The sequence below is a fragment of the Stegodyphus dumicola genome, chromosome 5 (genome assembly GCF_044657685.1).
Source record: "Stegodyphus dumicola isolate Sdum_Otavi_A_Nest chromosome 5, ASM4465768v1".
NCBI classification, from domain to species: domain Eukaryota; kingdom Metazoa; phylum Arthropoda; class Arachnida; order Araneae; family Eresidae; genus Stegodyphus; species Stegodyphus dumicola.
In genome coordinates, this window is record NC_140772.1 from 221,601,575 (window position 1) to 221,621,784 (window position 20,210).

General features: G+C 33.2%; 1 protein-coding gene across 10 annotated transcripts in view; it reads left to right on the forward strand.

The window, feature by feature from the left end:
* Positions 1–20,210, forward strand: part of LOC118181547 (uncharacterized) — a 422,387-nt gene that overhangs the window by 95,198 nt on the left and 306,979 nt on the right. The gene's annotated exons all lie outside the window — the stretch shown is intronic.

The window sequence follows — 20,210 nt, forward strand, 5'->3', positions numbered from 1 at the left end:
TTCTATATAAAGGAAACATAATGCTAAGTACAGTTATTATAAATATGTTACTTATAATACTGGATACATTAAAGAGACTGCTTACACACGCTGCAGATACCTGACTGATATTACATTGCTATGCATTTAATATACATATGGCAGATACAATTCATTTACGATATGCTCGAGATTGCTATATACAGACTTGGGACTACTATTTACAGAATACATACAGAATATCACATACAGAATAAACTTGGGATTACTATATACAGAATACATAATGCTAAGTACACATAATGTAGGTAATTGAAAATACTGCTTATTCACGCTGCAGATGTATGACTCATATTATTTTTAAATATACATGTTGCAGATACAGTTCATTTACGATACGCTTAAGATTACTATATACATGCTTGAGTCACTATGTGTCCGTACTACTGGTACACATAATTATTACTAGGTATATACAGTCTGTAGTCGGTGCAGCGCACGTTTGCCTTTTGACAACGTCTCTCTAAGCTGTTACTACACTCGGCCGTATTACGTGCCCTTGATAGCTTCGCTAGCTAATCTAATATTACGGGCCAACTAGTTTAGAATTTGTGTTAGCTTCGGCTAAATCACTTTAGTTAGTTCTTATTTCTTATCATTCTGAGTTTAAACCCGAGTGGTGGCTTTGTTGTACGCCCTGAGAAAGGGGCCGTCTGTAAATTTTTATTTTGAGGAATAAAGGGTAATTAACTCCTCTTCAGTCTACATTTCTATTCCTGAACAACTAAGCGATTATTCGTTTAGCTGTTTACTATGTTCCTCAACAGTTAGTTAATAGATAAATGTAAGGATCCCTAAAATCCCCATTTATACAGTTGCTGGTACAGACGGCAAAATAATTAATTTTGCTAAGAATCATCTAAAACACGAGTGATAATTTTACGCAACAGAATTGATTAAATTTATAGGTCATTTTAGTTTACGCTTAGTTAATTTCTCATTTGCTAGTTATTTTTGCAAATTATCTTATGTGAAATAGTTTTTGTACGTCTGAAATATTTTGTTCAGATACTAAACTGATATGTTAAATATTTTTAAGAAATATTATTTTATATCATATGAATATTTAGTTTCAGAATTAAGAAAAATAAATCTATTTAAAAATTTTATCGAGAATATATGATATTTTTATCAGCATGAATTTGCTTTCAATTCTAGCATATATAATATTTTTATCAGTATGAATTTGCTTTAAGTTCGAGAATATATATTTTTATCAGCATGAATTTGCTTTCAGTTCGAGAATATATGATATTTTTATCAGCATGAATTTGCTTTCAGTTCGAGAATATATGATATTGTTATCAGCATGAATTTGTTTTCAACTGTATTCAGTTTTAGCATTTGAATCAAATAAATGGGATTCTATATTTTGACACTAAAGATATGTAATGATACTGATGTAAAACTATTTAAGGATTTACTTAAAGAGAAATATTTCTACTATATTATGTAAATTTATGTCTTTAAAACGTTTTTTATAAATGATAAAATTTCTTAAGCTGATTTGGTAAATCAAGCTCTTACTTGCTAAAGCTATTGTCTTGGGTAAACCCTCTTCAGTACGATGGTTTCTTTTCCAATATATTGAGTTACTAGTTTCGTTTAACTTTTTTATCTTCAAATCTTTTATATTGCAAAAGAAAAAATTCTATTTCTGATATTTCTTTTCCTGAAATAAATTTTCTATCGGTTTTAAAATACAGAATTAGCAATATTAAGTAACAATAAATCCATATACTACTAAAAAAGAGATCTTGGTATTCGTTTTTAAACTTATATATGGTCCGTTACTTAAAAGTCTCGCTTCCCTCCTCCGGTTATGTCGAAACTAATGACCGAAGCTCAAAGGGAAGAAATATCGACTATTGAATTTCGATATCTTGCGAAGTCTATGGAAGAAGAGCATTATTTGAAGTTTTATATTTTAAGTAGATGACCCTGAAGCAGAGTTCAAAAAAACTGATGGATTTCTGAAAGTTTGTATTTTATTTTAAATGTAATTTTTATTGTAAGAAATGAAAACTAAGGATAAACTTTACTACTAAAAATCTTCTATGAATTATATCGTTTAATATATTTACTTTTATTATCTTTTTCTACTGTTAATGAACTCAATCAACTGAAAAATAAAGAAATGGCTTAATTTATTTTTGAATCTATTTTAAAGTATATAAGAAGCAAATTTCTTAGGTTCTTCGAGGTTTTTATATTAAAAAAGACAAAAAATAAAAAAATAAAATCTGAAAAGTTTCAGATTTTATATAACGCACAAAGGGATTTTTAACATGTTGTGTGTTAGCTTTATTTATTAAATATAACGTTTTAGCACTTAAATCACATACAATTCAATTCAACAGCAATACCACAAAATATTTAAAAACAGCACATGTTTAGAATTTCCGATAGACAGTCTGGAGATAAAAATGTTTTCCATACCGTGTTTCCATTCTGCTATGAAATCGTTGAGTTTGTTAATCCGAATTTCGTTAAATAGTTACAAAATATGAAATAAATAATAAAAAATTTTAAAATTTCGGGCTTCCAGGTGCCCAAATTCAGGTAGAGGTTTACAATATTCAAAATTTGATGCTTCTAGGTACCGTCGTTTCTTCACAGTGCGAGAAACATACATACAGTCATGCAAATTCTTCATTATTTAATTTTCTTTGAATATAATGCAGGACGATAATATTTGATGGCAACAATTTAAAAAGTAATTCGCCGCTCATAGTGAAACGCCACGAAATGCCGTTTTGAGACTAATAGCTTTTCTGGGCTACCGTCCATTTGGGCTAATAACCTCTCTATATATTTAGAATATATATTTAGAATTCTCTATATATTTAGAAAAAATTAATGTTTTTTATTTTCCTTTTATATAAATCTAGTTATTTCCGTTCCTTATGCCGATCTTGCCCCACTCGACCTTCAAAATAAGCGGAAGGTCAATCTCAACATAAAATTTCTCAAAAAAAAGAAAAAGAAAAAAAAAAAAAAAAAAAACAGTATATGGTGTTCGCAGTGTTTATTATTTTAAAGAACTTTTGATTAAAATTCAGCGATTTTGCGATCTTTGCGTCACTTTCGTGAACTTTGCGTCACCACTATGCAAAGCTTAAGATATATATGTCCCAAATTTAATCATAAAATTTGAAGAACTAAAAGAATTGTGTTGCCACTTGGAAAACGCAATTATATTAATTTGTCTCAAATTTAATAAACAAACTCGGATTTTTAAAATAAATGTGTTACCACTGCTCAAATCAGTTCTGAAAGTGAATTTGTAATAGTCGTCACAAAGCATTATTTTTGCAATGAAATCAATTATGCCACCAAAGCGAAAAGTGATTGCTCGATGCACATCTCAAGCACGTAAGAAAAAGACATCACGATCTTCAGAAACAAACGAGCAACTGGAAGCAAGACTGGAAAACGTTCGAGTACGCAATGCTCAAGCCCGTGCGTGTGAAACATACGAACAACGAGAAGCAAGACTGTGAAACGTTCGAGTAGCATTGCTCAGTCAAGTTCATCTGAAACAGATGTGCAACGGGAAGCAAGACTGGTAAATATTCGAGCAGCGCAGTGCTCAAGCCCGTTCGTCCGAAACAGATGTGAAACGGGAAGAAACACTGGAAAACATTCAAGTACGCACTGCTCCATCCAGACAAATACTGCATGCTGATTTATATCTTGGTGAATTTCTTTACGATATTAATTCTGGTTGCAGTCTTCATCCCAGTGTGGTTGTTGGCAAAATGTATAAATTATGCGTATATCGCAAAGCCCTCAATTTTAAGAAAGAAGCACCAGGAATGTGCTGCGTGGGTGTAAACGTTAAATTTCCAGAATTAAATTGACCACCCGGACCATTATGAACCTTCGTATCAGGTGACAGAGGCCAATCGAAACATGTAAAATACGCGTAAAGAAAACCTGTTCATAGCAGAATTAAAATATAAACACTTTTTAAGTAACTTTGTATGCCGAATAACAATTAATTTGTTTATAAAACAAAAACTCATTTTAAAATTTTCTAAAATTGTTCTTGAATTATATATTCTTATGTAAGCCTTCTATTGACAAAGACCCACCAGCGGTAGAGCGGTAAAGTCGCTGAACATTGGTTTTTCGGTCCGAGGTTTGAATCCCTCGAACGAGGCTGGCTGCATGGGCATTTTCGTGGTTTACCCCATATGTAACATGTACATATGTATATGTAACATTCCTCATATGTAATATGTACAGTTTCCCTTTTAAAGCCTCCACGAAGGCATCCCTCCTCTTAGGCAGATAGTCCTCGAGACTTTGCGTAATAACATAAACCAAACCATCTATTCATAAATAATATTTAAATATTAACCTTAGTGAAAAGCATTAATTAAGCTATAAATGGTATTTCGTACATACTTATTTTTTCTATAATTATTGTAGTTACAAATAATTGACGTATGTTTTCCAAAATACAATACAGCCAAATTCTTTTAATTTGATCATCTATATATCTGAGCAACTTTTGATGAGCAATAGTCAGTCAAAAAATTTATTACTGTTTATTCCTTACTAAAGAAAAGAGTCAGGACTGTCAGAAGAGAAAATGTAGTATCTAATTAAAAAATTTTGATTGCATAGCACATTGATAACATTTAAAATACATTACTAATAGTAAGATTTGAAAAGTATCATTTTGCAAGTGTTTGGAAATTAACAAACTCTAATTATGCCGCCCAAGTTGTTATGATAGTTAGCGATGCTGGCTGCCATGTCGGTTGGCCCCGGTTCAAATTCGGGAGAAGGCTTCGTTTTTTATAAGTGCATACTATTTTTGCGGTATGGGAGCACATAAAATATATGATCAGCCGAAAGTTCTGTTAAGTGTTTTGGTAGTAAAGGTAGAGGTACGAGAACCTTGCATCCATCCTCCAAAGGAACTTCAAAACTAGGACGTTTTTCAAAACTAGGACGAAATAGGCCATTCCAATAGTAAATACTATCTAGCTGTCCTTGCCATGATAAAATTTTATGCAGTTATTCTAATTAATTCTCAGACAAACGAGAAGTCACAGTACAACAACAAAGAGCTAAAACTTTTTTGTTTCGCAAACTTTAAAAATGTTTAACGATATCTAATGAACCATGTTTAAAAAATACCATTCTTATGATAGTCATATGAGTGAAACTTTATAATATACGTTTCATGTGATACAAACCTTCATTGTATGTTTATGAAGTTTATGGTCGCATTCTTAACGATCATGAAACTCTCACCGCGGATGATTCCACCACCTGCATTCCATTATATACAAATGAGCTCTCAATAGGGAGCTCAATTATATAGCATGGAATACATCGGAATTTCAGCAAATACGTCTAAAATTCCGAAGTAGGAAGACTCTTGTTATTGTTCGATCTGGTTAAGTTGTTCGTTCAGAACGCATCACCAGATTACTCCTTCATCATTTATTTTAAAATTTCTGTAAATATTTTTTATTCCTTATACTTTCTAGAATGTATGGTGATGGTGGTGTGGTGTATTTAATTATGGCAAAGCACACTAGGGCTATCTGCTTAGGGGAGGGATGCCTTCGTGGAGGACTTTATAAGGGAAACTGGCTCGTATACACCTTACACATGGGGAAAACCATAAAACACCCATACAGCCAGCCCGTTCGCGGGATTCGAACTTCGAACCGAACTACCAGTGTTCAGCGACTTTACCGCTCGGTCGCTGGTGGGCAAATGTATGGTGAAATCGTGTTTAAAAATGCATGCGGAACTCATTAGGGTAACATTACATCTAGAAATTAGCGCTGAGAGACGAACATCAAAAACGTAACGAAATCTGTCCAAACAAACGAAATACGTCATAACGACTGCAGACACAATAACTATAATGTTCATGAAATAGATCTGTTCGGGAGTACTAAGCTACGTGCATTTCTTTATATTACAATCCTATAAGCTTGTCGATCTGAAAGGAAGAAGTGACTTAAACGACAGACCATACACGCCCAAACATGTTAAGAATGACAAAATGAATTTGCTTGCTATCCAGAAAAGAAACAAACAGTGGCTTTCGATGAACTAGCATTATGATAAAACGGAAGATTTTGGTCGGGATACGCGTAGCACCAGGCTGAAAGCATTGGAAAAAGTCTGCAAGGCTAAAGCAAAAATAATCAAGTGAGGGGAGACCAGAACCATTGAAAAAACAACAAGAAATAATTCGGAGAAAAAGAAGAAACCTTACTTACATTATTGACGCTAACATCGGTAGCAGATAAACAAAATGGTGGTATTCGAAACATATGAAAGACGTACATGGCGATATCGAAAGCAGAATTTCTCACTTGAAGGACCACGCAGAAACCGAATGAACCAATAAGAACAAGTGCATCTGAAAATATAAATAATAACAAATGAAAGAAAGCGCAGGCAAGTTTGTCGGTGGAAGATGGAAGAGAGAGGAGGAAGGACGACGCACTGCCACCTTAGCAAACAAATCGCGACCGCGCACGATTCTTTATTGAAATCTTGCCGTATGTGTAGTTTTTGAATGCATGCGTAACCGTGTCTCTGTGCATTCCATCTATCCACGGCCTAGACAACTGTGTCACTCCAAACCTCCAATACCTACACATTGAACTATTACAGCGCATGGATGTTATTTTCCGCTCTCGGGCGATTTTTCTGGTAGGAATGGTTTGTTATGTGCTTTTGTAAGGCCATTGATTTTGATAATTCGTACAAAATGTATAGTAATATATATAAATCTATATTGTTGCGCGCATACGTGTTCGTAATGGAGATTCAATGCACAAGTCCATAAAAAGTTAATAAAATTTATTCTTATGCCAAGAAATAAAATAAAATACCGAAATTTCCTCAGAGATATTCGTACAGTTTCACAATATCTCACAGTAGTTATATTTTGAACTACTAAGACGTTAAACAGAACACAATTCAAAGCACAGAAAGCTAATACGATCTCACCGCGAATTCGCTACATTAATCAACAACAAGAAATAAGTAAACAACTGAACTGAGATGTTTTCCTCCGGCTTTTTAAAGCTTTTTAATCTCGCACAAGAACATTCTGATAAATGTATTTTCTCGAGGTTTCTGGAAAGCAAAAGCAATAACGAGATATTTATTTATTAAATGAGCGTGCTTCTGTATTTCTACTTTTTCGGCGTAGCTTTTGCTTAAAACTCGTCACGCGCTGCATTGCACGGGAAAATGAAATAATTTTAATTAAAATTCTACTAAAAATGGCAAACTACACTCATGTCCATAAATTAAGGATAATGCAAAATCAGGCAAAGGAAGATTTAGAAGCAAAACAAATTTGACTTATTTGTAAAGCTTATTTATTAAACAAAAGGTAAAGAGCAAAAACAAATGCTATTTGTTTGATATTATTAAAAAAATTAGCGATTTTTTCTCCCTGGAGCAAATTACAAAAAAATCCTATTTACAAAAAACAAATATTACATGGTTGGTATGATTGTTAATAAATTGTATGTCTCCCAGACGATGCAATACAATCCGTACAACGCCTACGCATGGTGAGTATCAAATTATCTATCTGATATTGGGGGATATTACACCACTCAAAACGCAATGCCCTCCGAAGTTCCGGTAGACATGTAGGAGGAGGTTGACGGGCTGCAACTAGTCAGCCAAGCGTGTCCCACACGTGCTCTGCTGGATTCAAATCCGGTGAGAATGCTGGCCAGTCCATACTGGTGATATCCTCCGATTAAGGCATTCGCTTACAATGTTTGCACGGTGAGGACGTGCGTTGTCATCCATAAGCACAAATTGTGCGCTCATGGTGCCGGAAACAAACTTACATGTTGTTCCAGAATGACGTCCCGATAGATTTGGCTTGTCATGGTTCGAATTTGAACATGCAGGTCAGTTCTTTAATCCAGAATAATTCCACCCCAAACTAGCTCTCCTCCACCACCGTAACGGTGTCGTTCAATGATGTTTTCTTGGTGGTAACCGGTACCTGGAGCTCTCCATATGAAAGTCCGGCGAGAATCAGACTGCAGGCTAAACCTGGACTCATCGGAAAACATCACACAAGCCTACTGTTGCGGTGTCCACAATGCATGCTGTCTACTCCAGGCTAACCGCAGGCGACAGTGAGTTGCAGTAAGTGGAACGCATCTGACAGGTCTACGAGCATATAGACCAATCTGCCCTAAGCGTCTGTACACGGTCTGCCTTGAAATTGTCGTACCAGTGGCAGAAGAGAGCTGACGAGACAGGTCTGAGGCTGTGCTCCGCCTGTTTCTTTTGGCAGTAACTGCCAAATATCGGTCCTCATTTGGCGTTGTATCTCTGGGGCGACCTGTGCTGCAACGTCTACTCACATTACCATCATCTTGGAATCGTTGCCAAAGCCTGGAAATGACACTCTGGGCTATTCCAAGTTCGTCTGATACTTCCAGTTGGGTACGCCCACATTCCAGACGGCCGATAATTCTACCACGTAAAAAATCATCCAAATGCGTCTTTTGTGTCATAACTATTCGGTTATTGCGCTGAAGTGCTTATTTTACTTCTTTGCCTGTATTCCGTATATATCACTCTCTTACAATCTCGTCATTGTGACGTACCATCGGTGTCATCTGGTTACTTCCTGAAAGTTGCATATGATTCTTGAAGATGTGTGTAGTGATTTTACAGGTGATATATTTATTTTAGAGTTCGATTTCCGAGTGACTCCGAATTATCCTTAATTTATGGACATGAGTGTAAATACAAAAACCGTAACATTATATATGAAAGGAAGATTCTGTCTGTCTATGTAAATGCGTGTGTCTTTCGTTCAAATTGCGCGTAAGCTAATAAATCTAGGGTTACGAAATTTGGTACATAGGTGCACCTAGACAAAAGACAGTGCACCTCGGATTTTTTCAAAATTCGAACTAGGATTTTTTTTCCTTTTGTGTTTGTTGAGGAAATCGCATCAAATCGATAGTTCTCTGTCATTATATCAGCAACAAAGGCGCACAGCCATTGTATTTGATATGTCACTGTTACCATTATTGCTGATATCAGCATTGTTGCCACTCGGGAAAATGAGGGAGATAATTCTGAGCAATTTTTAAATTGAATGTTTCTCTTGGATAGTGGACGTTTGTCGAAAGAAGACAACGGGAAGTTAGTTAATTTGTTTATTAGGATAATTAATATTTGTATTTAGAGATATTGCTTATTTTACTGTATTTTTTTAATATGTAATGCATTTTTATTGAATTCCTTTTTAGTATAAAGTTGTTCTGAAGAATAAAATTCTGTGTAGTTTTTAAATTTAATGTTTTTTGATTAGGCATTTTTCCGGTAGATTTAAAAGCCAGACGAAGGCTGGCCGCATAGCAGCTTTTATTATATGAATTGATTAATTTGTACTAAATATACAGGTATAGTAAGCAAGAAAGCTGCTGATATAGGAGTTAAGGAAGCCACGTTAGAAGATATGATTGATATCCATCTTCCCATTTCAAGACTTACAATCTCGAATAAAATTTCTAAAAATGTTTTATTAAAATGACAAAAAGATCGAACGAGGCAGATAAAAGAAGATTAACACACGAATACCTCCCACAAGTAACCCTAAAATGAATTTAAAAAAATTTCTTGTTAGTACAACTAGCAAAAAATCATGAAAAGTTTTCATCTTATTTCCAGGAATTCTTAGAAAGAAATGTAATATATGGTGCGGAACAGCAGCACATCTAAGCAGATGCTAAACATCATATATGGCAATGTGTCAATTATCAAAGCAAAGAATTTATCAGAATTTGAAACAAAACTTCCAAGGAAAGATTTAGTCTGCAAGTATGTGTCTAAAACAAATAATGAAATATATTATGCGTGCGTACGGGTTAATAATAGATTGAATGCAGAAATCCAGTAAAAGGTTAATAAAATTTATTCTTATCAAAAGAATTATAACAAAACGCTAGATTTTTCCTGAAAGATATCCGTACAATATCAAAATATCACGCAATAAAATTAGTAGCCATACTTTAAACTACTAAAACATTAAATAGAACGCAATCCACAGCGCAGAAAAAGCTAATCCGATCAGCAATAATTACAACAGCTAAATAAACAGCTGAGCTGAGATGTTTCTCTTCCGGCATTTTAAAGCTCTCAAAAGGCCTTGGGAGAGTTCTAGTGATTTCTTTCTTCTCGAGATTTCTGAAAAGCAAAAGAGTGAATTGCGATTACAACTAAAACAATATTCAAATACATTTATTCGAATTAAATATAAATTTCCGAGATAAACTTTTATTCAATGTTAAATGCACGTGCTCCTGTATTTTTATTTTTCCGGCATAGCTTTTCCTTATGCAAGTAATTTGTCCCGCGCTGCATTGAACAGGGAAATAAAACAATTTTAATTATAATTCTACTAAAAATATCGAACTAAATTCAAAATCCATAACAATATTTTTGAAAACGAAGGCACGGTGTTTAAAAATAATTAATCATGTTACATGTGTGAATTAGCAAGTATTTAAGAGCAAGTACAGATTATAGCATGTCCTGCGAAGATCTGAAAGAGCAAGAGAGCAAAATAAAATTATATCAAGTTTTCTTTACATCTGTGCATGTTGAGTATGTTTTCCTTGCTTACTCTATTATTTTATTGCTTTACATGTTTGACAAAGGACCAGTTGGGCCGGTTGATGAGGTTAACCAAATTTCTAGTCATGCGCGGTTAATGCATATTCATGCTCTCAGTCTTATGGCTGAGAACATTAACATTGGCTGTGAATCTGTTGGTCATAAGCTGAGAGGATGGCTTATCAATTGCTTCGGTAATTTCGTCACAGGATTTAAAATTGTCTTACCGCTGTGTTTATTACTGAACAGGACGGGAATTCAAAATATAGATAGATATAGAGATGCTAAATATATTTTTGTCCTTAACATTCAGGCTTACCCATTGTTAGATAAAGCCTGGAAAATCCGAAAGAAAACGTTGTTTACTGTAACAGTCAGCAAACAGAAAAAAATGAAATTAACGAAGGTGAATTCTACTCAGTTCCGAGAAAACCTGTTAAGAAAAATTAAAGAAAAGAAGAAAAATAAATGACAAAGTGTATGTTAAATTTTGATTTTTATTTACTGGAAATGAAAAAGGGCCTATTCAACATTGCGTCATTTATTCTGAAAATATAACAGAATGAAAGCAAGAAACCATCTAATTTAAAGCCCCAAAGCCATTCGAATTATTTTAAAAACAAGCGTAAGGATTTAAATCACTTTCGAAAAATAATGCGGTGTTTGCCAGAAGGTGACAATTAAAAAAATTCCTAGCAGCTTCGTATTTCGTATCGCTCTTAATTGCGAAATGCTGTGTAGCGGAGACAATTGACGAAATTTTAATCAATTCTGCAGCCAAGATAATGGCTGAAAGAATGATAAGAAATAGGCAAAACAAATTTTTGACTGCGTTCCCTTCTCAAGCAATACAGGTCATTGACGAATCATTGTTATGTTTATTAATATAAAATATATGTCATAGCTCAATGTTTCTCAAAGTCGTTATTTTGCATTCATTCTACGTAAGTCCATTGATATTGCGAATTTTGAAATTCTTATTATTATTGGCTGGCATTTAACCTTTATTTTATTCGCTGGCATCTTATTATTAAAGGCTGGCACTTATTAGATACGAAAATGATAAAGAAATTCATGAATAGTTTTTACTTTGCCAGCCTTTCGCAGATCATACCAAGGTACGTTCATGTTACTTTAATGTTATGAATAAATGTATACAAGAGAACAAAATTGATTGGAATAAATGTGTTGGAATGAACGCAGATGGAGCAAAAAGTGTTTTCGGAATTATTAAAGGATGTATGTATACCTTGTTGCATATAGAGATGCTTTGGCAACACGTAAGATGCCGGCTGATCTACAGAAAGTTCTGAACGAAAGCGTGAAAATCATTAATTGCATCAAAGGCCTTCCTTTGAATGTATGATGTTTCTGCGTAAATGTGCGATGAAACGGGAAGTAGTCATACTCAGCTTTCTCGTACCGATGTTCTTTGGAGAAAATTCTAAACCGATTATTTAAACTTTAGGTTTTTCTTAATGATAGATTTGAGCTCAGATTTGACCTCAGTATCTTAAGACAGAAATTCCTATTTTAAGTATTGTTAACTAAAGTATAGTTATAGTAATATTACATTAAGTACATTTACAGTAATGCATAAGTATGTATGTTAAAACCTATGTTAGAATGATTATTTAAAAATTAAGTGCCGAATGTATGAAACTGAAAATGTTTTTAATGAAGTAAAGGATCCCTAAGGCAGTTATTAGTTCAAATTTAATTTACGCTATTCAAATCGCTACTGCGAAAAGTATTCTGTTAAGACTACAGCGTCTTGTACTTTGCTTTTAATTTTGTACTTTACTAAACTACTTTTGAATTAAGTAAAGATTTTAATTGATGATGATAAGAAAAACATAATTTTAAGCATCCAAAAAATTTTTAATTAAACGAATTTAAATTATAACGAGTTATTTAATTATAAAATATTCCGCTTTAAAATTAAAACATGTGTAACTAGAAGAAATTTCATAATCTCTTCAGCTTAAAATTAGGATAACCTCTATGGAATTTTAAAGTTACTTTATTTAAATAGTATTTCAATCCAGTTATATTATAAGTAACCGCCTGTCATAATATCTTGAGACAAACCGCAACAGTATGCTAAAGACACATTCTAATCCAGAAATTAGTTCCGATTCAGCGCTTAAAATAAAACCTTTACATCCATGAATTGCAATAATTCTTTGTATCAAAGCTGTAAAATCCCCGGGTTGGAATCCCTGAGAAAACATGTATGTTTGTAAATGTATAGTGTCTGTGAGGCATGGGGGCACTCTAAATATGCAGCAAGCCGAAGGTCCTCTCATGTAGTTTAGTGGAAGGGGAGAGGGATGGAAGTCCCACGGACTCCCCTCAAGGTGCTCTCCCTCAAAATTGGGGTGGAATATAGAAATCCAACCTCTCTTTGGAGTAGGCTCTGTAAATCATTCTTCTATGTAATATGGGTACGACAACAACATCAAAGTTGGTAGGAGTTTTTCTTTTAAGGTTAAAGCAGCTTTATTCATAACTATAGCCTCTAAATACTTTTGAATTTAATTTTCAGAATTTAAGCTGAATTCTGAGCCTTTGAAAATAAACTTAAATTTTTACTCTTTGAGTATTATAATTACTTATCTGTTGCTAATATGATGGATATATTTCTAATATGATGGGTTTGGGTAGCATTATTTTTATCAGCAGGTATACGTGATATATGAGACTTTTATGATTTTTTTAATTTATGTATCACATCACTTTTTCTCAGTGGTTAATACCTCCTATAAGACAAAAAATTAAATTCATGTATTAATGACAATATTAATCCTTGGTTTCTTACATTTAGAGAATGGTAAGAAACTCCCAGAAAGACTTATTCCATTCTATTTCTCAGAAATCCCATTGAAGGAATTTTAATCTCTTCAAACAGTTTGACTGGCATTTCCTTTCGTAAGCATCTTAATGGAGCGATAAAAGTTCTTCAAAAAATAAATTGTGAAAACGATTATATTTGCTGTCAAATTTTTGTCATCTATTCAAGCTGACTTCCCGATAAAAACAGATTTTTCGCCCACTTCCTCAGGGCTGTTTCATTTTAGCGGTTTTTTAAAAAAGATGTTTTCGAGCTCTATTCAAATAACTCATTGATATGCAAATGGAATGCAGTAGGTTTCCCACAATGAGAGAACTTTACTTTGGATATTGAAAACGCCATCTATCGGAAGGAAATGAATTCTCCCAACAGTATTGTTAAGCCTCATAATGAATATTCTGATTTTCTACTGTTGGAAAATTAATAATTTGCAACCTGGAAGTATTTCCTAAGAATTTCAATTATTTTCTTCAGAACTTGTACAAAAAGAGAATATTGCGAGGAGATCGAAGTTTAATAACTTAGGGTAAAATAAGACTTGTTCAAAATAAAATATTTCTATGAACATGCACTCAAATATTTATCACAGAACGCAATTATCATCAGTTTACGTCTTACAGAGTTATAATAAATCTTAAAGAGTATTAATAGAACTTTAATCATTAATGTGTCCTTCTTTCTTTAAATAAATTCACGCATATTCTGCCTTTAATGCATCTAAATATAAGCTCTAGAATATCGGTGTATAGTAAACAATAATTTTGAATTCTAAATTTAAATTATTTAGATTTTTTGTTTCCATTATATTTTCAATAGAAAATAAAAAGGATACGTTAATTTTTGTTAAACGTTTATTTTACAGATCAATTCGTTTAATACGTATGTATACGCTAAAGAGCAAAACCATTATGGCCACGTACTCAATAGCGCGTTGCGCGACCTTTGGCCTGCAAAAGAGCTCCAATTCGCCTTGTCATGGATGCCACAAGTTCTTTGTAGATGACTGGAGACAGGTTGTACCAAATGTCTTAGCTGAGGTCAAGCAAAGTCGATAATTCCGATATGGTGATGTTGAACTCTAAGCTGCCACTCCATGATATCTCAAGTGCGTGCGCTCTACCAGGTTTAGATCCGGCGAGTTAGGTGGCCAGAACATTAATTGGAATTCATCTTTTGCTTCTCGAAGCACTCCAACACAATTCGAGCTTTATGACATGGGGCAAGGTCTTGCTAGAGGATTCCATTTCCACTTGGAATGACAGATACCCTGTATGTGTGCAGCTGATCTGCAGTTATGTTCAGACAGTCTTCAGCTTTCATAGTCTGTTCTACTACAACTAAGGGTTTCAGAATCAACCATAAGAACGTCTCACAAACCATAATATTACCACCACCAGCCTGTGTGTGACCTGCTGTACAGGGTCGGAGCAACTGTTCGCCTGGAAGACGGCGTACCCTGGCAAGACCATCGATGTGATAAATGAGAAATTCATCTTTTCAAGAAACTGTTTCCAACTATCCATTGTCCAGATTACAATGTCACGGGCCTATTATAGGCGTAACTGACAATGACGCTTGGTCAGCAGAGGCACATGAGTGGGACTTCTGCTGCGCAGTCCCATATCCAACAGTGTCCTCTGAGGTGTGCTTTTCGAAACACTTGGACCTGCATTTTATTGGGCTGTCAGCTGAGCCACTGTTTGGCGCTGAATTTGTTGCACCCAGCAGGATAGTTTCAGATGGCTTTTTTCTTTAGTGACCCGTGGACGTCCAACACTTTGGCGTCTACTGCTGGTTTCACCGTTATGTATATTCCCTTTGCATAAACATTAACAACGGCAGATCGTTAAAAACCTAACAGTCGTGCAGTTTCAGAGATATTTGTTTGGAATCTTCAGGCCATTACAATCCGCCCTGTAACAAATTCGCTTAGATGAGCAGCCTTTCCCACCACCTACAAGTCACAACACACATAAATACCATTCCCACTTAATCAGATACCTTCCACATCATCCACATTAGTTCATTGAAAAATGTATTGATGGTCATAATGTTTTGGCTCGTCAGTGTGTATGAATAAAGCTGTAAGTATAATGACTGTTTAAATATTTTAATAGTTTTGCTTTAAGTGCGTTCGCTTTTCTTCTCCGTATAATAATTTACCATTTTTATGAATAAGTAATATCATTTAAAACTAAGTATAAATTATTTAAAATAAAGATCATTGAAATTTAGGTGTGTAGTTTACTGTTCTCTGAATAAGCTTGAAAATATTATCACTTATATTTTAATAATACGATTTCAACAAAGTAAGAATAACCAAATTCGCTTTAAGAATCAAGTACCTTAAACAAAGGAGAAAACGAAGCAATGTTGAAAAGATTTCAAGGAAAAGCGTCTTTTGTGATTTTCAAAGGTAACTTTGAATGCCAATTTGTTCCTGTTTGCCTGAAATCATTTCAATGATTAAGAAAGATTTTAAAAAAATTATTATATTCTGCGTTTGACAGTTCTAATGTTTATTATTACTATTATTATTTTAAGAATTTGAAAAGATTCAATCACTGAACTTTTCTGTACTTATATCGAGTATTTAGCTTACGATATTTATTTAACTCAGATTAATGAATCTTGAAAGAAATTAAAGTGTTACGTTTTCTTAAATCTGAAAACTCCTTGTCGTGCAGAATCATTAAGAGGTAAAAGAAAACTGTGTCTTAAATACTGATATTTACTTCATTAATAAACTGAATTATTTTTAATCCGTTTGAAAAAAAGATTGCGCGTTACCTTTCTACTCGCATATTGTAATAACCTACTGCAACTACAATCACGGTTACATTGTAATTGTAATTAGATTATACTAATACTATGGAATTACAATTACAGTGGGATTGCAATTATATTACTATTATTTACGTGTTTCGCCCTAAGCCACTACACGGAAGGCAGGAATGCCTACGTGGAGGATTTTCTAAGGGAAACTATCTCGTATTAACACGTTGCACATGAGGAAACCACGAAAACGCCCATGCAGTCAGCCCGTTCGCGGAATTCGAACCTCTGACCGAAATACCAATGTTCATGAATTTTACTGCTCGGCCACTGGTGGGCCATTGCAGTTATACTGTAAGTGTAATTAGATTTCACAATGATTATGCAATTAGTATTAAATTATATAATCACTTTGTAATTATAATGAGAAAGTAATTGAAATTGCATTGCAAATGTAATTAAATTTCACAATTAAGGTGTAATTATATTTACCTTGTAACTGGAAAAGCAATTACATTCTAATTGCAATTACAAAGTAACTGTACAATCTAGTTCCAATTACATGCTTCAGTTACAATTACAATGTAGCTGCAATTACTTGCTCCAAATTGTAATTGCAGTTACACAGTAATTGTATAATCTAATTGCAATTACATGCTTCAGTTACAATTACAATGCAATTACAATTACTTGCTCCAAATTGTAATTGCAATTACGTTTTGCCCAACTCTGACATGGGCTTATTTACTTGTACTAGAAAGAGACTTAAAAATAATTACTGAAAAATTAAATGTTGGATGCAAATATTGAAAAGTTAGCTTAATGTACTAGATCAGGGCTAAATAAAGTAAAAGAAAAAGTTATTTTTAGATACTTTCAGTCTGCTCAGTATAGCAATTAAAAAGTCGTAATTCTAAAAAAAGTGAAAAACTATCAGAATGCGATTATTTGCAACTGCAACATTTAGGAGCTATAAAAGCTTGAAACGAGTAGTTGATTATATGAAGTGATCCAGAACATTTAACACAGCATAAATTAAATTACACATATGAGTCAACTTTGGAACTGATAAATATTTCTCATGGTTTTATACTTTTCATACACTTTATTAACATGCGAGAAAAATAATTTTTCTTTAGAAAATTTATTTCCATTTTCGATTTCATTCAATTCAATTTAGAATCGGTATTGCTTTGGATTTATTTTGGTAGAGAATTTTAACTTTATACTAGCATTAGCATTACGCATATGTTAAGTAAGTAGCTCATTTATATTAGTATTATGTTTCTGGATATGATTCTTGCGATAATTCTGATATGTTACCAAAAGTAACACGATATTTATACTCATATATCCTCCTTAGAAAAATTCGCAGTTTCGAAATTAAAAAGTTAGTTTCTTTTCTATTAATGAAAAAGAAATCCGAAGAGAAATTTACCTTATACAAAGGAAGATGGAAAACGGATGCATAACCTAAATTATTTTATATAATAACTGCCAAAATATATGATTGATTATGTAGCAGTCTGATAGAAACCAAAATGTTTTAAAGATTGCACAAAATTATAACATGAATAAAAGGTACACTGAGCAAAAAAATGAGACAGTTCTATATATCCCGTTCTACCTTTCTCTTTCGATATGTGGTAGTTTTAAATAGTACTAATTTTATTTATTAGATTTTTTTCGCTTATTTGACTCTTTCATGCTGTAAAAAACATGAAGTTAGTGTTTGTTAGCATCGGCATTATTCATAAAACTACTGAACTAATTTCGAATTGTAACTTCCAGAGGTTGAAGACATTTGCATCTGATATTAAATCAAACTGCTTATAAACCCTTCCATTAGCTATCTAATAAAGCTTTCAGTTCCCTCTTCTTGAACAGTTAGAAATTCGCTCGTTGTTAGAATGATCTGAATATATTTCAAGCGTTATGAATGAATGGCGACTCATAGCGTGAGACTGTTTGAAATTTTGATCGATGAAGAAGTACTGTTAACGTATCCAACGAATCATTAAATTTCAAAATGAATTCATGATGATAATATCATTATAATAAACGGTTAGTTCACGTTGATGAATTATGTCTTGATAGTGTCAGATAACAATGATAATGATGTGGGGATATTTGCTGCAGAAATCAATGCGAAGCTTGTCAGTTAGGACTCTTTCCTGCATTCATATCAAGTATGTAAGGAAAGTAGTGTTACAGGTGATGCTCCTTGTAAACAAACGGAAAAAGAACGCGGCATGTCAATCGCGTTCCAATAAATACGGTACTATTTTATTTCGCTTTATTTAGTAAACGCAAAAAACGTGTGCTTTAGGAAGAATCACTTTTATTTAAATACATATTTAATAAAAGATAAATTTTCTTTAAAATATGTTAAAATAAATTATCATTTCTTGGTGTCGAAGCAGAAAATGCTTTGATAGTTTATTCACTTAAAAGTAATAGTTATTAAATAGCTTATTCACTTAAAAATACTTATTAAATAGTTAATAGTATATTATAACAGTATTATTTATAATAGTTATTCATTTAACCGATATGCACCAAAATATGAAATGTGAAATTACACTAATTTCTAAAACTGTGTGTTTGTGATTGTTAATTTCCCTATTTACTAAAATCAGCAAAATGATCGCAAATGATTTAAAAAAAGACCGTATAACAGAATTACCTTATTAAATCTTTAGTGGTTAAACTATTGCTCATATTTGTAATGCGTATCATTTCGTAATATATTAGATTTCAGTAAAATAATAATAATGATTATTATTTAACACAATTTTTACGCATAGATTGTAGAATCATCTACAAATTAATCTAATTGTATCTTAAGTGTGAGGCTTAATCATTTATAGCTTAACTGGGGAGTTTTGAAGCTATTTAATGAAGAAAGAAAAGCAGCTTATGTATAAAACATTATTTTTATATCATATGGCACTGTTGAAAATTCTGCAAGAAAAACAGTCGGAGGTTCTAAATACCATACACTGAATATATTAGTTTAGCGGAAGAGTTAAAGGATAATTGGCTTAATATTTTCATGTGCTTCATAAATGGCAGATATCATACAAAAAAGAGATATTGATATGCTGGCCAGTGCGATATATTTTTATTCGTATATGAACATATTCCTTAAAATTATTAACATTAATATTTAACAATATGTAAGAAACCAATATATTATATGCTTAGTATATATTATATTATATGTTATACCTCTCATATAATTTTTATTTATAAAAGATTTACTTAAATTATATCTTACAATTGTAACATTGCTCTTCGATTTTCTCTAATTTATGCATATGCAAATTTTACGTTTTAAGAATTATGTCACTATAAACATTTTCATTTAAATTTTAACTGACCTAGAGCCAAGTAATATTAAAATGAAATATAAAATTCTGATGTGGCTAGCACAGGACCCTTTTCCAGTTCTATGTTTTAAACAGTAAAGAGTCGACTCATGAAACCGACTCCGTTAGCTCAAATAACCCCTCAGTGTGAACGGCCCTTTTCTACCCAAATTTTGACGAAGAACACCCTGGGATAGAGTAATCCGACACCTTTTCCTCGACAACCAACCTCTTGAAAGAAATTTCGGATCATCTTAAATATTGAATATCTTCATCATGCCGCACAGATACTATACGCTAACGTACATACTTGGCTTCTGCGGGATTCGAACCTAACCCATCGGTACTGCAGTCAGCACCACTGGTCAGTATACCGATTGGAGGCGTTGAACATAGTAAAATAGACAAAGTAACACAGGTAGTCCTTGGAGTCTTAATCAATGGAGGCAGATGAGATGTTCGACTACGCCATTTAGAATTCAAACCGCTAATGACGGCAACTGTCAAATGTTACCTAA